We start from the raw sequence: 24,072 nt of genomic DNA on the forward strand, positions 1-24,072 counted from the left end.
AACCCTCAGGCTCTGCTGGTGGGAATTTTAAATGGTGTGGCCGCTTTCAAAAGCAGTTTAACAGTTTTAGAAACGTTCCCCAGCAATCCAACTTGTAAGTACGTAACCAAAAGAATTGAAAGCACTCATTCACATAAGATTCTGCCTATGGGGGCCCCTGGCCCTTCAGCCGGTCAAGCATTGACCTTGCCTCAGGTCATGATCTGGAAGCTCTTGAGTTCGTCCCAACGCCTGGGGCTCTCTGCTGTCAGCGGGGAGTCCACTTTGGATCCTCTGTGGCCTTCTCCCTGTGTCTCCCTTGCTCATGCTCTTTCTCTCAGAAATATTAAAACAGATGTGGCCATGAGTGCTCATAGCAGTAGTTCATAATGGCCAACAAGTGACAATTCCCAAATGTTCATTAACTGATTAATGGATACACAAAACATGTTTGTGTGACATGGTGTACAGTGTGTGCACACAGTGGTCTATCCATACAATGGAATATTATTGGGCCATTGGAAGCCCTGACACCTGCTACATCATGAATGAGCTCAAAAACATGTCAGGTAAAAGAAGTAAGTCACAGGAGACCACAGGTTGCCAGATTCCATGTATATGAAATATCCTTAGACATTAGGCAAATGCAGAGAGATAAAAGTTTGTGATAGTCTAGGTTGGGAGGGGGTGGGTGGGGTGGGAGTCAGTGTTCTTGAGTATAATTTTATTTATTTACTTTTGAGTGACAGGGTGGGGGGTGGGAGGGGGAGAGAGAGGGGGAGAGAGAGGTGCTGTCAGCCTAGTGTCCAACACGGGGCTCTATCTCATGAGCTGTGAGATCATGACCTGAACCAAAATCAAGAGTCGGATGCTAACCTACTGAGCCACCCAGGCGCCCTGAGTATGGGGTTTCTTAACTGTGGAGGGGACAGGGACTACATCTACAAAATTAGATATGATGACTGTAGCACCCCGCATATACCAAAAAACATTCAATTATAACCTTACATGGGTGAATTGTACAATATGTTCATTATATCTCAATAAAACTGTTTAAAAAAAAGTAAAGAAAATCCTTCCCAGAATGCCTGAAAAAATAAAGGTGTTGTATCCAGTGGTATTGGCTACACCCAGACACCGTGTTCTAGGGCTGGATAGGAAGCCTCTTTCCATGGACAAAAGCTACCTCATGGCATCGAGGATGGTTAGCGTTGGGGAAATTACTTATGCTGGGAAGTTAAATGGGCGCCTCATCCAATTACTGGTGGAATTGGGAACAAAACGTATTTGCTACTGTCATCGAAAGGAGGTGCACGTGGAGATGAACCCCCACACTGGGCGGGTTTACTGGCGAGACCGTCCCACACCAGGGCCGGGAAGATTCCAGTTCTTCTCAAACACTGTCACAGCCAGGCGCCCGGCGCCGCCCACCTGTTTTCTGTCCACAAAACCATTTACACGGGTATCCTAATGTTCCCTGGCACTCACCTGGCCCAAATGTGATTGTAAACACATGTGGTGACACTGAAAAATTCTTGGATACAAACAGGTTCTTTGATGGCCTCCCTAGAAATTGTGTGTGTGCGCGCGTGCACGGGGGCACATGCTTGTCATTCACATACAGACACAATTATTGTAGAGAAATGTCAGACTTGATTAAAGAAACACAGATCAAGGGTTTACAGCGCCAGGAGTTTGGAAGGGAGACAATGAAACTACAAGCAAAGCGGCCTGGGAGAAAATGGGTCTGTGGGCTTATTGGGATACTGGGTTGGGGTCTTCACTGGACAGTGAAATGAACATTTGGAGGGGGATGGGCCCGAGTGAGTGCTGCAGATCACTGAGGGTGGGCAGGGGGACCAGGCTTTAAAGGCCAGAAGGACTTAAAGAAGAGAGTTTAAGTGCTAAAATGTCACTCATCCCTCCTGCCCCATCAACCCTCCCTTCATTGACCCTAGACACAGCCCCTGGACCTTTATGCTTTCATCTGGAGATTTCCAGCCATTTTCAGGTAAAAAGAAGAAAACCAACAGACACAAAGAGCCTTTGGAAGGCACAGCCCACAACCCAGCAGGAGAATTCTTCCAAAAAGCCACCAGAGGGGCTGGCTTGCGGCCAAAGTCAGGCCTGCTGCTTCTCCACACCTTCTTTAGTTCCTGGGGGTGGAGGGGACAGAAACCAACTGAATGAGCTGAACGCCAGGCTGCTAATTAACATTCTGGATAAAGAAGGACAGAGAAATCACTCCCTCTCCTAAGCAACCTAAATGGTGGGATGTTGCTGGCATCTTTTCAACCTGTGGAGCTGACGTTCAATCCATAGACCTCCTCTTGGGCCCGAGCCTTTCCAGTGCCTTTCCATCGCCTTCTCTCAGTGCCACTCCCCCTGGAACAGGAACCCAGGTAGCCAGGAGGCTCATTCATATTTAGTGCACATGACAGCATTCCTTGTGCTTTCAAAAGGCAGGCATGACTGTAGCTGCTGTGGGCTGGGAAGATCAGGGGCGCGTCCGCATCGGGGCTGGCAAGTGGGGGGCCAAGGGGAGGGTTTTCTCTGGGACAGTTTTCTATCCTGGTGAGCCAGTGATCTGTGCCGCGGCACCTGGGCCAGGATCTGGGAGGCGGTGTGAGTGGGCTGGTGTGCCTGGGTGAGAGGAAACCCCTTCTACTGAATTTCCACCCGCGGAGGCCCCTGGCATGGGCGATCTCAGGATCCTGGCCTCTAGGCACAGCCTCCCAGCAATCTGCAAACAAGTATTATTGGATGCTTGCCACGGATGCAGAGAGAGGAGCGATCCAGCACACGGACTCAGGTCATGCTCTGCTACTTATTAGCTGCACAACCTTGGAAAGTAATGGAGCCCTTGTCTTCATCCATAAAATGAAGATAACGGTGGCTAATGATGAGATCATGATGATGAATAGTGACACTGCCTCCCTGCTGTCACCTCTACCCCCACCTCCAGATGGGCACTCTTCTCACCTCCTGATCTCATTAGAGGCAGGCTCTACTCTATGCCTGCTTATGATTTGCATATACATTACCTTAAAGGATCATCCTCCAACTTGGGGGTGGGGGAGGGGTGTGGCTTATTGTTGGTATGTAACTGATGAGGAAACTGAGACTTACAGAGGTGAGGTAACTGGGCACAGGTCCCAGAGCTGAGTTTCATCAGCCCAAGCTCCCTGACTGCAATGGCGGCCATGCCTTCTGCTGCCCCCTGGTGGGAGCGGGGGTGGAGCGTCCCCTCATGCACTGCAGGCGGCCCCTCCAGGAGCCCGGCAGCCCCCTGCTTCACTGCTAAGAGCCACCATCCCTTTCCTGAATTTATGCCTCCTAGTGTCATGGATTCAGTGTTTTTACACAGGTAATATTAATGTACCTTGTTGCAAAAGAAGCCAAGAATGTATGACTGTATTAGTAACAGGCAAGAAAGTCCCTCATCAGACCCCCAACCTACTGTTCCCCACACCCAGATTGCCTCCGTGAAGATTCTGGAACATCTCTGCAGCGCTTTTGCTAGACTTTTACAAGCATGTGCATGCATACATATTTGTTCATATGAATGTTGCCATCAACGTACATTATTCTGCAAGTTGATCTCAATAATATATCTTGGGGGTCTTCTAAATCACAGCTTCATTGCAAAAACCTTTGCAGTGATCCCTTGTGTGGCTGATGTCTATTTTACCAGTTCTCCAGTGACAGACGTTTGGATTGCTTCCTTTTTTTTTTTTTTGCACTTTAAATAATGTTACAATAACCACTCCTAGACATTGGTCTTTGAATAGATGTACAAAAATTTTGACATGATACCCATTTTACAGATGAGAAAATTGAAGTAGGATGGGCTAAAGGGGTTTTCTGGGACCAAAACATGGGTGTTCAGAATCTTCCGTCAATGCTCTTACTCTTCAGAATTCTCAGTCTTCCAAAGAGGGAGCAATTCTCTCGGCCGTGTGAAGTTCTGAGCACAGGTCATTTTGTCCTGTCACTCGGTACCCAGCTCAGCCCTGACTATCTAAGCCTTGCTCACCTCCCTCATTGCCTTCAGCACAGAGTCTCAGCTACGCTGAAAGTCTGTGCGACCCACAGCCCCTCGCCCCTCCAGTGGGTCCCTGATTCCTCTTGCCCTTGAGCGTGGCCTGGTGCGCCTCTTCCACCATCCCTGGTGCTCCTCCCACACCCCTGAATGGGCCTTGTGTGGGAACTTCCTTTTCTACGCTCCAGATTTCAAGGTGATCTGCCCTCAACTCTTAAGTCACCTTGACCGCCATGCCTCGCGACACTCCCAGCCTAGACGGAGCTTCCCTACCCACCTGCAATCTCACACCAGACAAGAGCTACTAGAGAATCAGGGCTGTTTCTGCTGATGTGTCCATGGCAGTGGTGTTGGCCCGGCAAGGACTATGGACTTGAGGAACGAGACCACAAGTACTCAGATGCACAGCACAGTCACTCTGCTCCCCCTCGATCCTCTGAGAAGCCAGGGGACATCAGACACTCTGAGAGCACAGATACTTTGACACAAGTCCACTCCCAGTGTCCGGGGAAGTCACAACACAGAGAACTAGCCACTTCCCTTGATTCTATTTCTGATGCTGCAGTAACCACAGGACCAGAGTCTCTCTCAGTGGAAGGGGAAGAAAGAAAGGACAGAGGCCAAGGAGAGATAGGGAATCCCGACAGGCCGCGAGCAGAGATGTCTTCAGTGGTTGTGAGCGTTGAGTGCTTTTCTGATGGCCCGTGGTGTTTGGAGGCCTTGGATCAAGGGGCATTAGTGATGGCAGCGGGGAAGGAGCAGCAGAAGGAGCCGTGACAGCGTCGCGGTCACAGAGTGAGAATCTACTTGTAATCTGGGTATGGAAAGGACCAGCCCCGTGGACGTGCCCCCTGCAAAGATGGGCAGAACTGGCTTCCCCCTTCCCCTTCCTGGCACTGCCGGCTGCGTGGACATCAGCACAGGCGGAACGGATGGAGAGGCTGCCGCCCGGGCCCCTGCTGCCCCAGAAGCCTCAGCCTCAGTGTTTAACGTTATTCCTGCAGAAGTGCGGTCCTGAGATGTGGCCATTACCGTCCCCACTGTGCACTGGAACACGGGACCTTGGAACTTGGAGAGATGCGCACCATGTCCCCAGGCTCTGGGGTCCCAGCCTGGCCTCTCGGCCTCGGACATCACGGCTGGTTCTGCAGAGCGCCAGGAGGGTAGAGGCAGAGTGGGGAGGTGCCATCTGCGGTTCTCCCTCCCTCCCTCTCACCCAGCTTCCTCTCTCCCCCTCTGCCACTTTCTATGCCAAGCTTCTTCTTTGGAACAGACCCTGTGAGTAATTGCTCCCGGGAGCACACAGTTCCCAGGAAAAGACCCCACTGCCCTCACAGAAGGGTCTGTGCAGCTCCAGCAGATTGGATGTTGAGGACTGGTGTATTTTTGATTTTGAGACAGGTGGCTGAGGCAAGATAATCCCTAAAATTAGAGAAATGTGTAAAATATATGCTTTAGACTCTGAAGGAAGACTCCCGGCCCGCGACAGGCTCCTCCCTGCCTCCCCCAGCCCGCAGCCAGCTTGGCGCCCCACCAGGGCATCTCAACGAGCTCCAGGGCAGCAAATGCCCATCCTTTGTAAATGTTTCCAAAGCTAAGATAATGCAAAGATCGCTTCAGTTTCCAGAAGGGGCTGGATGACAGAGAAAGGCTGTCACAATCCAGAGTTGGGGGCGGGGGGATGAAATCAGAGAAAAAAATGGCTGTATTTGTTAAGAAGTGCTAATCAAAATTAAAGTGAAAAAACTGGCTACAGGACATGTCGGGAGAGGGGGAACGTTAAAGACAACATTAGGAGCAGCCAGACAAATTCAGCTGGTGGGTGTGACTACAGGGGGCCTGACCTGGTGTCCTCCACAAGTCTGTCACTTAATGGGGACTCTGCTGAGGTAACAGGGATCCAAGGACATAGCAAAACATCCTGAGCACTCTTGCATCAAATTCTGCTTTGAATGAGCCAGCTCCAGAGAACACTATTGGGTCAATCAGGGAAATTAGTATATGACCTGGGGGACTAGATGGCATAAAAATGTCCCCAAGCCAACAGCAAAGCAGAGATTATTTACTGAAAACAGTCAGATTATAAAACATGATGTGCAGAATGATCTCATCTGGGTGAAGTAAAAAAGGAAGGCTATGTACCGAGGTGTTAGGGGTGGAAAGCTCTGTGTGGTAGGAAGTGGTAACTTTACATTTTTACTTTTGCTTGACTACATCTCCCCTTTTCCATGATGCACGTGCAGGGATCCTGGCCTGGTCTCTCCCACAAGTCTGTTACTTTACTGAGTAACAGGGACCTAGCGACAAAATGATATGCCCCCACGTGGCCCTGCAAAACATACGAAAGAATGAAAGATTCATATCGAAGCCAAACAACTTGGGCAGTATTTCTAAGCATGGGAGACAAAGGGTTAATAACCTCTTGGACTGGTTAGAATACCTCATGGGGAGACTGGCGGCCCAGGACGCAAATAGAAAATCCACAAACAAGGAAGGAAATGTAAAGGACAGTGCATGTGAAAAGGTTCAGCCTTGGGAGCGCCTGGGTGGCTCAGTCTGTTAAGCATCAGACTTCGGCTCAGGCCATGATCTGCCAGTCCTTGAGTTCCAGCCCTGCACTGGGCTCTGTGCTGACAGCTCAGAGCCTGGAGCCTGTTTGGATGCTGTGTCTCCTTCTCTCCCTGTCTCCTTGTTAATAAACATTAACAACAACAAAAAGAAAATGTTCAGCCTCATTAGTAATCAAGGAAATGCAAATTAGAACCGGGAACCAAATCTCTCCCCATCAAATTACTCAGCGCTGGAAAGAAAAAAGAGCCCAGTGCTGAGTGAGGCTCTGAGCAAAGAGGGGCTGGTGCGCACACACACACACACACACACACACACACACACACACACACACCTCCATTGTGGGAGTAATTTGACCGTAACCATCAGGATCCTTGAAGTTGTCCGCATTCATAAAGTCCACGGCTGTGGAGATTTCTTTTAAAAAGAATCATAAGATGCAAAACCGGATGCTCGTTACAACATGGTGTATAAGTCTGAAAAATTAAAACTCCAGTCGGCTGGCATGTGGAGGATGTTCGGGTGGACAGTGACAACTCAAGCGGCCACCAAGGACACTGAGATGTGAGACAGAGTCATTAGAACATCAAGGCAAAAGGGCAGTTGGTTCTCATCTCCATCGGGGAAAGCAGCAGAAAGAAAAGAAGTCGAGAAAAGGCTGATAAAGAAGAGTCCAGGAATGTTTCCCTCTGCCTGGAGGGCGGGGGTGTGGTTGGCTCTTCCCTTGTTCCCAGTGTGGCTGCATCACGAAGAAAATGCCAATCATGAAGGTTTAAAAAAAATTTTTTTTTTTTGGTAAAGATGAGAAAGCTCTGGGTGTATGAAGATCAACCCAACCAGAAGCATGAGTGGCAGCTGCCAACATACTGGTCAGTTCTTCTGATGTCTGGGAGCCCTGGGAGCCTCCACATCCAGGAAGGCCTCCTGTGCAGCCAAGGGAAAGGATGCGGGGTCAAGGGAATCCCAGGATGCGGAAGTCCCGCAGAGGTGTGGGGGCAGCCTCGGGGAGGTGCCGGCACTCGGCTGCCTGATGGCGGTCAGCCCCATGCCAGAAGCAGAGCCACCGTGGGTAGAGCGGTGCCCAGAGACTCCGCCACCTGGTCTGCAGAACACGGGGCTTCCGGAGCACCGGCCAGGGTGGCCTGGAACGCAGGACAGAGTCCCTGTGGCCTGCTCCAGGCTCGAGTCCCCGCCCCCACCCCCCACATTCCTGCCTCTGTCACTGTGCGGTGGGCGGCACTGGGCAAGGCTAAGCCCCCGTGGCCTGGGGTGTTTATGCCTCTGTAAAGGGGTGCATTCATTCCCTGGGGTGGTCCTAACCAATTGCCAGGCATCTGTCCTCTCACAGGTTCCGAGGCCAGAAGCTTAAATTCAAGGCCAGAAACATTGACAGGGCAGGGCTACCCCCAGAGGCTCAGGCGAGGGTTCCTCCTTGCCTCCTCCAGCCTCTGGTTGTTGCCGGTGTTCCTTGGTGTCCTTGGCCTGTGGCAGCATCACTACAAACACATGCTTGCATTTCCACATGGCTGTCTTTCCTCCGTGTCTGAGTGTCTGTACCCAAACTTCCTTCTCCTTATGGGGATAGCAGACATTGGATTTGGGGCTCACTCTAATCCAGTATCACCTCATCTTGAGTAATTAACCCTCTCAAAGCCCTATTTCTAGATAGAGTCACAGTCTGAGGTTCAGGGTGGACATGAATTTGGGGGCGACTCTATCCAACTCTGTGCAGGTGGAGACACTAATCATGCCTACCTCATGCAGTTGTTTGAGCTTTAAATGAGTTAGTATATAGATAAAGCACTTAGAACAATGCCTGACCTGTAGAATGCGCCATCTAAGCGATAATTAATCTTCTTCAGCTGAAGTCTGAAGCTGCCTTCTGGAACTTTCTCTACTCATAGGGAGATATTCACAGATGCAGAAGAGCAGGATGGGGTGCATGGTGGCTACCCAGGAGCCTCTCTAGTCCTTGCCCTGCACTGGGCCACCTTCACCTCTGTGGGGGGGGTGGCCCAGCTTCTTGGGTCACCCTTCTTGCTTTTTCGTAAAGTTTGTTTATTTATTCTGAGAAAGAGAGAGAGAGAGAGAGAGAGAGAGAGAGAGAGAGAGAGAGAATGAGAGCACAGGGGGGAAGGACAAAGAGAGAGAGAGAAGGAGAGAATCCCAAGCAGGCTCCATGCTATCAGCACAGCCTGATGCAGGGCTTGAACTCACAAACTGTGAGATCACAACCCGAGCTGAGTTCAAGAGTCAGACGCTTACCCATCTGTGCCACCCAGGTGCCTCATCACCCTTCTTGCTTCTTAAAATGCTGTCACTCTCTGTTGACAGCCACACCTGCTGGTACAGGTATCTCAAGTCCCCCAAGGAGCTCAGCAGCACCGGGTGTCCACAAAAAATCAGGCTCACACTGTTACACCTCCTTGCTCCCCTCAAAAGGAAAACTTATCTCCCTCTTCACCCCTGCCATGGCCAGACACCGCGGGCTGCAGCGGATCCCATTACAAAACCACCTCGGACTGATCTGCTTTTAGCTAAACTGGGGGCAAATGTACTTTACACTCTGGCATTTGCTCTCAGCCCCTGGAAGAATGCTTACTGGTCATCTTGTCCACCACACAGCACGCAGCTCAAAGACGACGGCTGACCAGTACCGCTTTCAGATGTACAGTTGACCTCTCTTCTCCAGCAGCGTTCCTGACATGAGGTGGTGGGGTCCCTGGTTCAGCTTGAGCTCTGGACCCAGCTGGACCACCCAGGGCCCTTCTCTTGGATTTGTCCGCGCCCACCTGCCGGAAAGGACTGGGGTCCCCTTTGGAAGTAAGTGGATAACGTGTGAGGCTTATAGCTTTTCAGTCACCACATCGTCTGCCAGGCAAATGAAACCAGCACAGAGAAGACAGCTGACATGGCGAGACGCGGTGGGTGGGGGCAGGTGGGGATAGAGGCAGAGGACAGGTGTCTATGAGATGGCACCCCGGTTTCTTTCCAATAAATCTCTTCTTCTGCCAAACGAGTTCAAATTGGGTTCCTGTCCATTAAAACACAACACTGTTCCTAAAATAACCAGCTGTATGCTTGGGACTTGGGGTGTAGTGCCTGTCCTCTTGGGACAGATTTTTTTTTGGAGGAAAAGGAGAAAATTAAATAATTCCATCTATGACCAGAACTCTGAAAAAGAGAAACATCAAGGATCATAAGGTCTGATGCTATTGCCTTGGGTTTTAATGCAGGCTTTCCTGTTGCTACAGGAAAGAAAACAAAGAAAGAAGTGTGTATGTGTGTGTGTGTGTGTGAGAGAGAGAGAGAGAGAGATCAAACACAAACAAAAGCAGCATGCTGTCAGCCCCTGCTGAACGTTCAGAAATAGCTGAAGAATCTTTAAAAACAACAATGTGCTAAGTCGTCCAGGGCTCTGTTTCTCAGGTGTTGATGGTGACTAAATTCACTAAATTCAGCTCTTGTCAGCTCTTCAAGGCATATCTAACCATATTTCCCTTGGAAAATGACTGGTATGATGAACAAAAATGGAAGCCCTCCCAACTCAGGATGGGGAGAGCTGAGGGGGTCACCTTCTGATGGGAGGGGGGCGCTGCCATGTGACACATTGCCTGCACACCTGAACCTTGCCCCAACAGGTGGGCCTCATTCCAACAGGAGCGCTGTCTGCTGCTGCCGTGTCTGTGGCTAGTGGCACCTAGCTCCTTAAACCTGAGGCCAGGCTGAAGAATCACAAGTGTGGTCTTTCCACCTGCGGTACTGCCGATTCCCCACAACTGTGGGTGTTCTCACAGCGCGTATGTGTAAACTTGCCTTCCACCTTAGCAAGCACCTACTATGGGCACACAGCAGCCTCGAGGGCCAGGATTGTAGCACCTTCATCTCGTGCCTTCAGTGAGGTCCAGGGGCCCTCTGTACTGTGCTGAAGGGAAGAATGGATGCATCATTGCCACATGGGAAAGCGAATGTAACTGCTTTATGATGACTTCTTAGAATTAGCTATGAACACAGAGCGGATGCCCTACATACTGACTGAAAACTAACCATTTTCTCGAGGGACAAACAAACACTCTTACAGGGGAAGCCTTTCTCTAGGATTAATCCCAAAGCCCCATGCCCTGAGGAATCCCACCTCAGTTTACCTGTGTGAGCTCAGTCCCTCCCACAAGAAAAGAGTCTCTTGATTTCCCCATGAATTTATACAGTGAGTCTTACCAAAACCACAGCCCAACTTGGGGAACCAGAGACCTGAGTCTTGACTGAAGTACCATGTGACTCAACATTAGGGCTTTGGCCCTCCTGGGTTCCTGTAGTTGGAAGCTGCAGTGAGAGGGGGAGGGGGAGACAGCCCAGAGTGGTTTTTCAGGACCTCAGGACCATCAGATGGGTCTACAATTCTGTTGTGGGCAGCATACCCACTGATGGAGAGGATGCAGCCTCTGACACCACCTTCCAGTCCACTTGGACACAACTGACCTGAGCCTGGATAGAGTAGGTGGAAAGTTCCCAGAATTAGTGGGAAGAACTGGCCAGCAGCCATGAGCCTACTCTCCTGAATTCACATGCTGACCATTCCCATTCCCTCTTTTAATTGAAGAAAGAGGTGGCCCAGCCTAGAAGCCACTTGGCAAAGGATATGGACACATTTGGAACTAAATAGACCCCAGTCCTAATGTTGGACTTGCCATTTCTTATCACAGAACTTGGACCAGTTCTCCCAAACTCCATCTGTGAAATGGGGATAATAATGTGCTGTGAAGTAGAATGACAAAATAGCGTGGAAACACCCAGTACGGGAGTTGGGGAGTGTGGGTGCTGGGTGGGTAACAGGTGAGGAGGAGAGAGAGTCTTGCAAGGGACAGAAGGACATCCACAAGAAGCCAGGAACTTGTCTCCAGGCCAGTTTTCCTGGGCTGCAATCAGATGAGCTCTCCTTGGGGCCGGGGACCATCTCAGCCAGGATAACATCACTTCATGATGAGGCCCTTCTGGCCTGTGTCCACAGACATGTGGTCCATTCCTGAAAGACTCCTTCACTGCTGCTAACATACCCTGAAGTGAACCACCCAGGAGGACAGGGACTCAAAAGAGAGTGAAGACTCGCCTGGAGCCAAAGTGCTTTCTGGCCAACTTCCTACCTCTTCATTCATCAGTGTTGGCCCCTGATGGTCCCTGTGTGTGAGATTTCTCATTGGCAGCTACTTTGATGCACATCTCACTATCTCAGCATTACTGAGGGTGTCCTTTTTGAAGGCAAGTGAGTTACACTCTCTACATGGGAAATGCAGCTCTTATCCCAAACCTGGCAGGGGCAATGGGACTGAGGGGGGGTGTGTCAAATCACTTCATGTCTTGTCTTTTGTTTTATAAAATAGAAGTAAAGAGAGAGAAATTCCTGCTGAGGAGCGGGGTTGGGGCGACTAGATTCTAGGTCCCAATGCTGTGCAGCCCTCACTAGTCTCTTAATTTCCATCTGTAAAATTTGGAGGCTGCCATAGTTTATTCTCGGGGTCCTGTTAACTTTGTATGGCTGTGACTCTGATGATACAGGCTTGCCTCCTGAAGGACTTAGCTTTGAGTAGGCTGAAGGGGAAGAGGCTGGAGATGCCTCAAGGGCATCAGATCATCCAAAATCCAGACTCGCCTCCCCAGCAATTCGGACATGAGGCTATGAGACCATGCGCTCAAGGAAAGGCAGTGGGTTGCCAACAATAACCAGAAGGCTCTTGCTACACAAAGCCCCAACAAAAGTGTTCTGCTAAAAAAAAAACAAACCAAAAAAAGGTTTTATTGACAAAATAGAATGCTTCAGTTGGAACTTTGTGCTGGCTTGGCCAGAACACTCAGTGTTGCCAAAGGCATGCAAGTCTTCTCTCAAAGCATGGAAGGGCTTTGCCAAGAACCTGCTCTTTCCTGAAGCCCACTTCTCCATGCAGCTTGCCACCGCAAACCTGCCTGATACACTTGCATTCTCCTAGATCAGGCATTGCTCGTGGCACATTAGATCAAACACTCTCAGGAGATGATGATGGCAGGGTGGGAAGAGCAGACAAAGGTTCAAATCCCAGCTCATCTGTAAAATTGGCATAATAATACCAACCTGTCTTTTGCTAGGCAATTGAAGTGAAAGGAATGCTTGCAATGGGCTTAGTAGTACTTAATCTTATTAGAGAATGCAAGTACTAGGAAGCCAGCATTTGGAAAGTCTTCTGAGTGTGATGTAGGAGTCTCTGAGAGCCTGTGTGACCCCCTCACCTCTTTACCCAGCAGGTGAGCACAATCCTGAGCCTTTCTTCTGGGGTCCAGGAACTGCTTAGCAATACGAAGTCCAAGTTATCTCAGCCTGGCATGAAGGATGCCTGTCCCCAGCTGCTGTGTTTAGCCCCCAAGCTCTTCTCTTTCATGCTTGATTTTGTACTGTTATGGCGGTCCTATCTGGTCAGTGCAGCCTAGTTCTCCCATGCTGTGGAGGCAGGACTGGGGACAGACACTTTCTGTTTCCAACTTTCATAGAGAGCTTAGTCTGGCAATGAAGTGTGTGTGCTGAGCTGCACCAGCATTTCCCAACCACAAGTTCTAGAAAGACTCTAACCTTGCTGCTTTCTTCCCTACTGCCTCTCCCGTCTAGGTTCCCTTTCTCCAACACCCTCATGGAGCACTGGGAGGGACTCATGAAATGACATTTGCAAAGCACCTGAATCATCTTCTTTCTATTAAGTAAATTGAATTGACACTTTAAAACCTTCCGACAAAAAAATAATACTAATTCTATACACTATCTTTCAGAAATTAGAAGAGAAGGAGCACTTCCCAACTGATTTTCCTTTTTTAAATGTCTATTTTTTATTTTGAGAGAGAGAGAAGGCACATGTGTGTGAGTGGGAGAGGGGTAGACAGAGGGAGAAGGAAACCCAAGCAGGCTCAGAGAGGTCAGCATAAGCCCGACATGGGACTGGATATCAGGAACCATGAGGTCATAACCTGAGCTTCAATCAAAAGTCAGTTGTTTAACTGACAGAGCCATCCAAGTGTCCCCACAACTGATTTTTCTGAGGCTAGTATTACCCTGATACCAAAACTGGGCAAAGATATTATAACAAGGCAAAAATTGTAAACTAATATCCTTCATGAACATAGATGTAAAAATCCTCAACAAAACACAAGTAAAAGAAATTCAGCAATATCTAAGAGGCATAGCAAATCAAGATGAAGTGTGTTTTTCCCTAGTAAAGTAAGGCTTATTCAATACTTAAAATCAATACAATTCACTATATTGAGATTAAAAGAGAAAGAAATATGATCATCTCCATAGAAGCAGCAGTAAGATTTAACAAAATTCATCATCCATACCCCATCATACCACTGGTAAATTAGAAATATAAAGGAAGCCCTTTAGCCTGAGATAGGGCATCTACAAATCACTTACAGGTAAACACAATTGATGGTGAAAAATGAAATATTTCCACTCACACTGAGAACAAGGTGAGTGTGCTCACTTTCAACATGGCTGTCATAGTGTAGGTCCAAACCAGTGAGATATGACAACCAAAAATATATAAAAGGCATGCATGTTATGGATGGCAAGAGTGCTTACACAGGATGAAATCCAATGGAATCTGCAGAAACTCTTCTGGAAATTATAAAGGAACTTAGGAAGTTCTCAAAACCAACATACAAAATCAATTCTATCTATCTATCTATCTATCTATCTATCTATCTATCTATCTATCTATCATCTGTCTATTTATCTATCTATCTATCCTATCCACCTAAAAGCAATGAACAATGTGAAATTAACACAGAAACATGACACAACTTATAATAGCATCAAAATATGAACTTAGGTATAAATGAATTTAGGTATAAACATATAACAAAATATTTTCAGAACCTGTATCTGAAAACTTGATAGTATTAATGAAAGAAATCAGAGAAGATATTAAACAGAGAGGTGTGTGATGTTTATGAATTAGAAACCTCAGCATTTCCAAAATACTTATTCTTCTTGAATGTTCTACAGATTCAACACATTTCAAATCAGAATCTGAATATGATTGTTTTGTGGATACCAACAAAGAAATATCAAAAATCTGTAGGGGAAAGAGAAGTCAACAGACTAGATAAATAATTTTGAGAAACAAGAAGAACAAAGCAGAGTCACAATAGTTTACTTCAAGACTTATGATAAAGCTATAGGAATTGAGATGTAATATTAGTGAAAGGCACATATATCAGTGAACTAGAATAGGGAGTCAAAAATAAGACCCACAGATCAATGAAACTATATTGCCTTTGCAATTCAATGAAGAAAGGATGGTTTTTTGAGCATGTGGGTGCTGGAACAATTGGGTATCTGTATGCAAAAGAATGAATCTTGACTTATCCCTAACACCTCATAAGACAATTTAAATGGGGGCACCTGGATGGCTCAGTCAGTTAAGTATCTGACTTCAGTTCATGTCATGATCTCATGGTTCAAGACTCTGCACTCACAGAACAGAGCTTGCTTGGGATTCTCCCTCTCCCCCTTTCTCTGTCCCTCCCCTGCACATTCTCTCTCTCTCTTTCTCTCTCTCAAATAAATAAACATAAAAAAAGTTTACAACTTTACAGCATGTGAGAAAAGTCTCAGTTACTCTGGGTTAAACAGAGTTCTTAGAACAACAAATTTACTATCTATGAAAGGCAAAAATGAGAAATCAGACTTTATCAAAGTTAAATATGTTTGCTTTATTAAATATGTTGCTAAGAGGCAAGCGACAGATTAGGAGAAAATACTTGTAAGTCACATATTGGGCAGAGGCCTTGTATGTGGAATTTATAAAATAGTCTCAAAACTCAACAATCCGAAGCAAAACATCCAATTTAAAAGGAGTAAAATCTGAACACACACTTTACCAAAGGTAAGTAAGGCATGAAAAGAGGGTTAATATAATTACTCAATGTAGAAATGCAAGTTAAAACCAAGTGAGATGCCTCTCTACACACTACTAGATAGGATTGTCAGGTTTCGAAACCAACAGTTCCACAGGCAGGGAAGCACGCAGGGAAACTCAAATTTTCATATATTTTAAATAATAATGTAAAAATATCATAACCACTTTGAAAACCAGTATGACAGCTTTTTATAAAGAGAGGATTTCACAAGTCTTTCCATGAAGAAGCCTAACCCTGATATCAAAATCAGACACAGGAAAATAAAACCATTGGCTGATATTCCTCAAAAACATAGATCCTAAAACTTTGAAATCTTAGGAAAAAGAAAGGCCGACTGGGAATGCAGAGGTGGCTTATCATTAGAAAGTTAATTTTTTCACTAGATTAATGTTATACAGGTGAAAATGCAAAAGATGACATCCTTCCCAAGGTAATCTTTGGATCCACTGCTATCCCAGTCAAAGTCCAGTATGTTTGAAAAAAATTGGCAAGAAAATTCTAAAATTGTTATGCCATCAAAGGACACTATTAAGAAAGGAATAGACAGGCGGCAGATGAGGAGAGTCATTGCGACAGATAAGTCTAATAAGTGTCTTATATCCAAAATAGATTTTAGAACTCCTACGACTCAATAAGAAAAGACAAACAGCCTATTTTAATGTTGGTTGCACTGTAAAATTGTACAGACACTTTGGCAAACTGTTTGGCACTTTCTCATAAAAGTTAAATATAAATGTAGGTATTTACTAAAGAGAACTAAAACATATGTATACTAAAAAAAAAAAAACTAGTGCAAGAATGTCCATAGTAGTTTTATTCAGAATATCCCCCAATTGTATATAAAACAAATGCCCATTAATAGGGCAAACTAAGCAAACTGTTGTACACTCATACAATCCATTTCAACCCAACAACACAAAGGAATGAACTACTTAAATACACAACCACATGGGTAAACCTAAAAAATATTCTGCTGAGTGGAATGAGACAAAATAAGACAAGGTTGATGTAAAAGAACACACGTGCCTGGTTTCATTCATATGAAGTTCTGGCTCTTTGCAAAATTAATCTATTATAATAAAAGGCAGGACACTAGTTAGCTGGGGTCCAGGGTGGATTGACTGGAAAGGCGTATGACGGAACTTTCTAGGGCAATAGAAACATTCTGCATCTTAAGGAGTGTGTGAATTTCATGGATGATGCATTTATCAGAACTCATCCATAGTATGGTTTGTATCTTTCACTATGTAGGTCAAATCTTGGTAAGAAAAAAAATGAATCTACATAGGAAAAAAGCTTTCAATATTAGAGTCAGAGCACACAGAGAAGAACGACTCCAGCAATCTGATTGGCTACTGAGCTGCCTCACCAACACAGGAGGCAGAAGAGGGGACAAAGCCGTCCACTCCCATCTGGGTTGGCCAGGTCAGTATGACACCTTTTCGTGGGATGCCTAAGTGCCCAAACTACATCCAGTTGGGAGAGTGACTTATGATGCTAACAAGTGGAAACTGGCGGGGAGGGAGCATGATCAGCCTTGGGTCTGAGAGAGGCACACTCCTTTCTGCAACACCCCCTTCCCTATTTCTCCACCGTGAGCAAATAATTTGGTTTTCCATAAAGTGCCCCTCAGTAGCCATGCAAAATAAATGATTTTTTCCTGATTTCTAAATCTTGCTAAACCCTCCAAAGAGTTGAGTCATTTAATAAGAGATTTATGCCTGCCTCAGTTTCCCTTGTTCTTAAACCATAAGATCATTTTCACATCTCTAGCCAGTCTGACTCATTCCCTCTCTCTTTCCAACTCCCTCTCTCTTTCCCTCCCTCCCTCCTCCTCTCTCTGTCTCACTCACCCACCCACCACCCCCACCAACACACATAGCCTCTGTCCCCAGCAGACCCACAGGGAGGCCCTCTTCCTGAATCATATACAGAACAGAGCCTGATATGCATACACAGTCCCCTTAGGTGTGGTGAGGGCAGAGATGAGTCTTGTGATTGTTCTGACCAGTGCACCATCAGAGGGGAGTGGATCTTCCTCCCTCCACACAGACCTCTTAAGCTAAAGTGGTGCATGGGCTTCTGATGCCACTGCAAGGAAAGAGATTGAATTCCAACCAGATGGGGAAGGAAAGCCTGACAATGTCTCCACAACCCCCCTTCCTGCTCATTCTCCCCTTATTAAGTCCCTGGTGTGGCATCTTCAAGGAGTCTAAATTCACAAGTGAAATTGCCTCATCCACCCACTTGATTTCACAGATGGGAAGTCTGAGCAATCAGAGGGGAAAGAACTGCCCAAAGGCATATAGTCAGTTAAGGCAGTGACTAGACAAGAATCCTGAACTCCTGTCTTCCAGTACAGGATACTGTCTGCTGCAAGATACTGTCAGCCCAAGGCCTCTTTCCCATCAGAGACATGGGCTCATTCCTACTGGAAAGTACTGGAAAGTAAGTGGTACTTATGCCAGGAGATCCTGGTTTGCTGAGGGTATCGTAGGACTGTAGCCCCATTTTTGGGTAGGGACCATCCTGGAAGAACTTCAGAATCACCAGTGATGCATGTCTCCCTTGCAGGCCACTGGGAGCATACCCACAGACCTACAGGCCATGGGAACAGCACTGAAGAAACCTAATGGAGTCAGATCAAATTAGGCCACACACAGGACAGGGAGCAGTCTGGTATGTGTTCGGTGTTGTATATGTTACAGGAGCTTCTGATGGACAGAGAAAGTGGAAGAAATGGTTTCCAAAGAGTCTGCCTTCCAAAATGATAGAGCAGTATAGTTCAGTGATTAAAAGCATGAGCATTAAAATTCAACAGACCTAAATGTTGCCCCCCACTAGATGTGTGGCCATGAGCCTCAGTTTCTGAGTCTACGATATGGAAGACAATAGCCTAGAATCTGCTCAATAAATGGTGGTTGAAACTGGCTTGTTTTAAAGACCTGGTTTTGGGGCACCTGGGTGGATCAGTCGGTTAAGCGTCCGGCTTCTGCTCAGGTCATGATCTCATGGTTCGTGGGTTCGAGCCCTTGTCAGGCTCTGTGCTGACAGCTAGCTCGGAGCCTGGAGTCTGCTTCAGATTCTGTATCTCCCCCTCTCTCTGATCCTCCCCTGCTCACACTCTCTCTGTCTCTCCAAAAAAAAACCCATAAAGATCTGGTTTTGGAACCAAAAAACACAGCACCACGAGGCCAGCTCTGGGCTTCCATGGGCCAATGTTTCTTGAAAGTGATCTGAGAGCCAGAAGTGGCTGGGAAGAGAGGAGCTGTCCACCATCTAAGTGCTGATCAGTCCAGAACTCAATCCTGGGCAGGAGCCCAGAGCCTTCCAACCACTCAGGACCCCTCATCTCTGCCCTCACCACACCTAAGGGGACTGTGTATGCATATCAGGCTCTGTTCTAAACTTCCAGTCAGCAATTGTGGGGCAGTAAGGACAGAAATGGGACACGAAGCTGTGAGAAATAGCTCTTGCTGAAGATTCTAGTCCCGGGGATATAAGACAAGCTCCACTGCTCCACGGCAGCGCAGAGACAGGAAATGAACAGAAGCCAGATATCGTTAGAAGTCAGTCCAAATTCCAAGAAGCCATTGTTCACGGATCGGTTCAATGCCTCACAGTCTAACACTCAAGAAGATCAATCACACATTTCTGTCCTTTTGGAGTCTGTACGGGCTGCATATGAAGAAGCTGCTGCTGCCATGGGCAGGTTTAATGGATTTTCAAGGCAAAGTGCAAACCTCACAGGCTGACTGTGTGGGCACAGTAAGTCCAGAGGAGAGGGATGGCTCAATATTTTGGCTGGGCAGACTCCAGCTAGCTGGACTGTGGCTCCTTCTATCTGCCCAGGTGTGGGGGCAACTGTGATGGAGATGGCAGAGCCCTGGACTGGGTGAGGGGAGGAATTGGCACTGTCATCTCAGATCGACCATGGCCATCTGTGAAGACCCGGGGTAAGTGGCTTAGCTGCAAGACTGTGTCATCTCATGCACGAGTGGGATGATGATTCCTGTCCTACAAGCTGGTAAGTTGGGAACTGAACATAAAGCGCTCAGCAGAAGGCCTGACCCAAAAGGAGCTCTCAAGTTTACATGTTACACACGGACTTCCTACGCCACCCAACTGACCTCCACCCCAAGGATCCAGCTTGGGAAGGAAGGTAGAGGAGGGAAGATGGGAGTGATGGTTGATGATCATCACCAGAAGACACCAAATCTGGGCAGCAGAACAGAATCAGAGTGATTATGTACAAGGGCCCACTTCCCTTCCCTCATTAACTGACACCATGGGCACACTGATCCACTTTCTAAATCTCAGTTTACTCATCTGTATTATGGCAGTAACTCTAGCCTCTCTCATACAGGGCTGCTGAGAAGAGCAAACGAGATTAAGTAGGCAGAATGTCTGGCTCATCTCCAACCTTTGACACATGTTTCAGCATCATGAGTTCCCTCAGACAGAGGTCCCTCATCTCTCCCTGGAGATCACCAGCTAAGACTGCCAGGCAGCCGGCTCCTTATTCTCTCTGCTGGGCCCACATCCTTTTATACCTGGCCTGTGGGGCCTGGGACACCCATGGAGACTCATGAGTGGCAAAAACCCTGTCCAGACAGCCAATTCCTTGCTAACGGGCAAGTAAGCCAGAGATCTGATGGTCCTGTTGGAGAAACTGTGTGCAGTTGCTTCTGCTTGCCCAGCTTGGAGGCTGGGCCAGGGGCAGGCATAAGCATCCTTTCTGGAGAGGTACCAGGAAGGTACCAGACTGCAGAAGCCAGAAGCAGAGAGGCTGTAATTAGCAGTGTGTAAATACTTGCAAAATGGAAACCTACTGGTGAGCTCAGGTGGAGAGTTGGCAGGAATATATCCCCAGGATGGCTGGAGACTTTAGGTCCTAGAAGGGGTCATCTGAAAGGGATGGGCCTTTCTGTCCTCAGCCTGGCACTTAGGATTTTCCACCACCTTTTCTTCTGGCCCACTTTCTCTTCAGAATCACACACATGCACCAGACTTTGGCCTCTAGGCACTTGCTCATGTAAGTGGGAGCTCTCCCTCCCCCCAGCTCCTAGACATTCCTCCACTTGGAAAATCCAGAATCCTCCCTAAAGGGCCCTAAAAGGCCATGCTCTCTGTGGCCATGGCATTTCAGTGAGACCCCTCTCAGGGCATTAGTGACGTTCTGGTTTCTGTTCAGCCTATACAAGTTTTTTGCCTCTTTTTAAAGATAGCTATGAAAGGGGCCACCTCTCATTGCGAATAGGTGTGTTGTATGTGTGTGTATTCAAGTACCTATGTGACAAATTGTGTGTGATAAATATAGTGTCCCAGGGGAAAGAACATGGGTTTTAATGTCCAATAGATAAGGATTCTAATCATGGCTCTGATATCTTAATTCATTCAGCCCTATCTATCGATGCCTACCTGGAGTGACCTTGAACAAACTGCGGGTCTTTCTGGGTCTTGGCTCCTTCACTTTTCGAGATGAAATAATGACATTTATGCTGGACGGCATTGGTAACAGTTCCAACCATGTGCGCACACGTCTGCCTCTATGTAGAACTGTATTCAACCATCTAAAGGGAGGAGGCTCAGTTCTGCTTTTGAGCATGCCCTCAAAACCCAGTTACACTATTTAATGGTTCACGTTCACGCTGTCATGAACATCCCATCACTTCTGTCCAGCTCAGAGAAGCAGGCAGACACACAGATATGGTCACAAGGTGGCTGCTGGAGGACATACTTCAAGCCCTGACATCTCGCTCAGGTCCCTTGATCAGATGTGCTAGATGCTTGAGGCCCTCACAAGAGGCAAAGGGGAACCAGCCCCCAGGCCTGAACAGGGACAGGGATCTCCCTTCCCTGCTGACTATGACCACACTGCTATGGTCCAGCCTGGCTGAAGCCACAGGGGCTGAGGACTTGGTCACCATGGAGGTCAGCCCTCTTTCAGCCCCACTAGGAGCAGGAAATATGGTTCACATCCAGAAGAAAAATAACTCTGCTCTTTAGGAAATGGAGTTAAAATATTTTGAATGCCTTTCTGGCATTTTAACCCTTCAATGTTGCCTTTAAGAATTCAGAAAGCAGGGGCGCCTGAGTGGCTCGATTGGTTAGGCATCAGACTTTGGCTCAGAGCCTGGACCCTGCTTTGAGTTCTGTGTCTCCCTCTCTCTCTCTGCCCTTCACCCATTCATGCTCTCTGTCTCTCTCTCTCTCAAAAATGAATAAACATTAAAACTTTTTTAAAAAGAATTCAGAAAGCAAATAATCTTCAAAATGATATGTGTGTGTACATACGTGCGTGTTCACTGGCTTATTGTTCTTAGACCTGGCTACATGGTCACTGACATCATTTTAATGTTGCTAAGCTCTTTCGAGTTCTAGACCAAGGACACCTGCTTAAGAAGGTGACTGAGGAACTTTTGGAGTATGCAGAAGGAGCCAATCTATGAAGTTAATGGCACTGGCTTCTGCCCTCACCAACTCTCTCACTTCTTTTAGCTTCCGTGTCCTTTTTTTGTCACTGCTTCAGGGATTAAATACAGTGCGATAAAGTTCAGATGTGTTTTGTAAATGCCAGTGTGCTATGAGAATACTAGTTAGCACTTGACATTGTGCTTCCTGCGCACACTGATCGCCCTTCAGCAAGTGCCTCCAGGCCAGAACATCAGGCTGTGGTTGGAGGCCGAGCCCAGAGCATGCGCACATCCAGCTGCCCGCCGGCCCAGCTCTCACGGAACATGCTGTTAGCCATACTTGAAGAGCACGCTCACTGGAGTTTCCTAAGGAGCCCACTCACGCTGCAGAGCCCCTGGCCTGCTGATCCGGAAACCCCGAGCGTGACCCGGGAATCTCAGTCTTTAAACCAGAACTCCAAGTTCAGCAGGTGAGTCTGATAAACACCACAGTGTGAGAATCATGGACCCCATGAATGGTGCCCCCAGAAACATACTCCTGGAGTCATCTACTCTGCAGCAGCACGTGGGCACCTATGTCACGCCAGGGGCTATTTGCGGGGATGGCCCTTGAAAGCAGGGGAGAGGTACAAGTGAACACCTCTCTCTGACGTCACACACTGTGCCTAACGAAGACATATATCCGACTCTGAATTCTCTGCGTCACGTGAGGGGCCAAGTGATGAGGGGACTGCTGTCATTTGGCTTCCCTTCTCCCTCTGGAAGGCAGAGCTCAGCACACACACGATTGTAGTTACTGCTCCCCAGAGCTCTGAAAGGTAAGAAGGAAACTGAGGCTCAGCAGGCTTCAGTCACTTGCCCGGTGCCCTAAGATGCCAGTGGTGTGTTGGTTGGTAAGTGTTCAATCAGGTTCTCGGGGCAGGAGAAGGAAGCCCTGACCCACCCCCCTTCCCCAGGGTCCCGGTAAAAGGAAAGAAGGGCCACCGTCTCTGCACATCCTGAAGGTAGGCTTAGACCTTTGCAAGCCCAGAGTCCCCCAGGCTGCCACCACGCCATGCCACCCAGCATCCTCCTCTTTTTCTAAAGAGCTCTGGCACATTATGTCATCCAGGTTCTTCATAAGCTGGAACTTGCTGTCTCACCGGACCCAGGGCAGATGGTGTGCGGCTGACAGATGGCAGCAGCTGGAACTCAGGCCGGGAACGCGGAGCCGCACCGTGGCTCTGCTGAGGCTGGCTGTGGACAGACAGGTCAGCCCAACTGTCAGTGCTCTGGGTCAAATAAAGGCCTCTCCTGGCGGAGGGGATGCCCAGAGGATGTCACAGTGAGTCTGTCTCCCGGCAGCAGCAGACTTGAGAAGCTCTGGCTGAAAGGTCATGGGAAGAGGACCTGGCAACCCGAGCGCCCCCAAGAGCTTAGCAGCTGCAGGACAGAGAAACGCGGGTTCCTTCCGCCCTCAGCAAAGCAGCCTCCCGAGTCCACCCGCCCCCCCTCCGCCCCCCCCAAGCTCAGCCTGGAGAAGGAGGAGCATCAGCCCCGGGAAGCTGCGCCGGCACAGGTGGGTGGGACCTCCACGTCCAGGTCTGGCGGGGCTGCAGCCCGGGCTGGGACAGGTGGCACTGAGGCGTGAAGGTGCCCAGGCATCCGTCCCTTTCCTCAGACAGACTTCCTTGACTCAGCCTGTCTTCGACACACACACACACACACACACACACACACACACACACACACACAGGGGAGGGCTGGAGGGGCGGGGGAGCCACGAGGAGCCAATCACCCCGCAACCGAGCCTTCAGGGCTGGTCCTCCCGGTGTGTGAGAGCGTGTGTGCGCCTCAGCGGGGAATTCTGAGATAGAGGCAGCCAGATTCCAGGGAGGGAGAGGAGGGGAGGGGGGAGAGCGCGCGGGGAGGAGAAAATTGGGGGTGGGAGAGACAGACGGAGAGAGCAGCAGTGGGAGAGAGGGAAGAGAAGCGCCGCCGGGAGGGAGAGGTGGAGGGAGAGAGAACGTGGAGGGGAGAGAAGAAAGAGAGAGCGAGCAGAGAGAGCGCAGGACGCGAGAGCAGGGGCGCCGGCGGGTGCGCGCGGCGGCCGCAGACCGCGCGCGGGGAGGGATGGGGTGAGGGCCC

This window comes from Suricata suricatta, chromosome 2 (genome assembly GCF_006229205.1).
Source record: "Suricata suricatta isolate VVHF042 chromosome 2, meerkat_22Aug2017_6uvM2_HiC, whole genome shotgun sequence".
In the NCBI taxonomy this organism is placed as follows: domain Eukaryota; kingdom Metazoa; phylum Chordata; class Mammalia; order Carnivora; family Herpestidae; genus Suricata; species Suricata suricatta.